This window comes from Colobus angolensis, unplaced genomic scaffold, assembly GCF_000951035.1.
Source record: "Colobus angolensis palliatus isolate OR3802 unplaced genomic scaffold, Cang.pa_1.0 Scaffold293, whole genome shotgun sequence".
In the NCBI taxonomy this organism is placed as follows: domain Eukaryota; kingdom Metazoa; phylum Chordata; class Mammalia; order Primates; family Cercopithecidae; genus Colobus; species Colobus angolensis.
In genome coordinates this window covers 1,121,087-1,123,317 of record NW_012116188.1, presented here as the reverse complement: position 1 = coordinate 1,123,317, position 2,231 = coordinate 1,121,087, and positions in this window count along the sequence as shown.

Genomic DNA, 2,231 nt, shown 5'->3' with positions numbered 1-2,231 from the left:
TTTACCCTTCACCCAAAGAATGGAGCTGTCACTTCAAGAGATTGGGAAGATCTCAGCAGGACTTGTTTGGGGTGGGGGAGATTAAGAGTTTGGTTTTGAATACATTAAGTTGGTGATGCCTGTTAGAAACTCAAGCAGTGCTATACAGTAGGCACTTAACTGTTGGCCTTGTGTTCAGAGGAAAGGTGTGGACTGGAGATTCAAATGTGGGTTTCATCCAGCCAGAGATGTGAATGAGATTGCCTAGGGAGAGAGAACAGAGGAGTGCAGGTTGTGACATTTGAATCTTGGGCCACTCCAGCATTTAGAGGCTGGAAAAGAAGGAGAAACTGGTCAGAAGTCTAAGGAACAGCCATTTGGGAAGGAAGAGAAGCAAGAAAGAAAATGAAATCCTGGTAGGCAAGATAAGGAACTTTAAGGAGAAGAAAGTTATCAGCTGTGTCAAATACTGCTGACAAGTGAGATGAAGACTGAGAAATAAAAATCAGGCTTGAAAACATGGACGCCACAGATGAACAGGTTCAGGAGTGTGGGAATGAAGTCTGTGGGTTCAAGAGTAGAAGTGAAGATAAAAGTATTTCTGTAAAGGAGAGCAGATCAGACTTTTGGTAATGTGATTTTATTTAGAGACAGAGTCTTACTCTGTCACCTAGACTGGAGTGCAGTGGCAAGATCTTGGTTCACCACAACCTCCGTCTCCTAGGCTCAAGCGATTCTCCTGCCTCAGCCTCCTGAATAACTGGGATTACAGGCGCACACCACCACACATGGCTAACTTTTATATTTTCAGTAGAGATGGGGTTTTACTGTTGGCCAGGGTAGTCTCAAACTCCAGACCTCAAAATGATCCACCCAACTCGGCCTCCCAAAGTGCTGGGATTACAGGCATGAGCCACCACATCCGGCCTATTTATTTTTTGAGACAGGGTCTCCCTCTGTCGTCCAGGCCGAGTGCACTGGTGTGATCATGACTCACTGCAGTCTCGAACTCCTGCACTAAAGCGATTGTTCAGCCTCAGCCTCTGGAGTAGCCAGGAATACAGGCAGGCATCACCATCCGTGGCTACTTTTGAGCAAATGGTTCATACCGATTTCACCAGACATCTAGTTATCAAACAAATTAGTAGTAATTTTGCTACCAGTTTTCAAAAAGTTTCTATGTAATATTTGTTGTACTCCTTATGTTTGTCTTCAATGGATTCACTACAAATGTGTCAGAAATTGCATGTTAAGATGCTACCGAATTTTTTTGTTTTCATCATTTCAGTCACTGGCAATTTTTTTTTTTAGTTACTGATACTTTCATTAAATAGGCTTTTTATTGGTCTGCACATCTCCACAAACAGCAATAAGCTTTACATCTGGCAGGTGGATGTGACAAATAAGATTATGCAATTAAAGTTTTTTTCCAACCAGTTGTGATTTCAGAGCCTTTCTCCCTACATCATTCCATCTCTTCATTCTATTAGGTCTAGCAGTATTGTAACTTCTTGGATACCAAATAAATCAGTTACTTTTTATTACTGTTTATTTGGAGAGGGTCTTGTTTCTTCTGACTTGTTTACTATTTGCCTCTTCTGTGTTAATCACATATTTATGTTTATCACAATTCTTTTCATTAAACTAATGTTGCCTTACAAAGAGTATAGTGCAAAAAAAAAAAAAAAAGCCAACCAATCACCCGAACACCACCACTCTCAACTAGGTTGTTTGGAATACTTGACGTTTCTCCTCTCAATGTGCCTGCAGCAGTACATAAAATCAAATTTGTAGCAATTTCACTTAACACACCTCAGGACTTTATTCACAACCAGACTTGCACATGAATTTTCTTTCGCCAACGGACTTCAGCGAGGAAAAAACAGAGGGAAAAGGGAGAGATAAAGAGAGGGTGGGCAGGGCACCGATGGGCATGGAAAACGTTAGAAAGGGGTAAAAAGCCGAGCGCTGTGGCTCACGCCTGTAATCCCAGCACTTTGGGAGGCCGAGGCGTGAGGATCGCTTCAGGCCAGGGGTTCGAGACCAGCCTGGGTAACACAGCGAGACGCTATCTCCGGAAACACTTTTTTAAAAAAATTAGCTGGGCGTGGTGGTGCATCCCCGTGGTCCCAGCTACTCAGAAGGCTGAGGTGGAAGGATCCCTTGAGCCCCAGAGGTCCAGGCTGCAATGTGCTGTGATGGCGTCACTGCGCTCAGCCTGGACTACAGCGCAAGAGCCTGCCTCAAAAAAA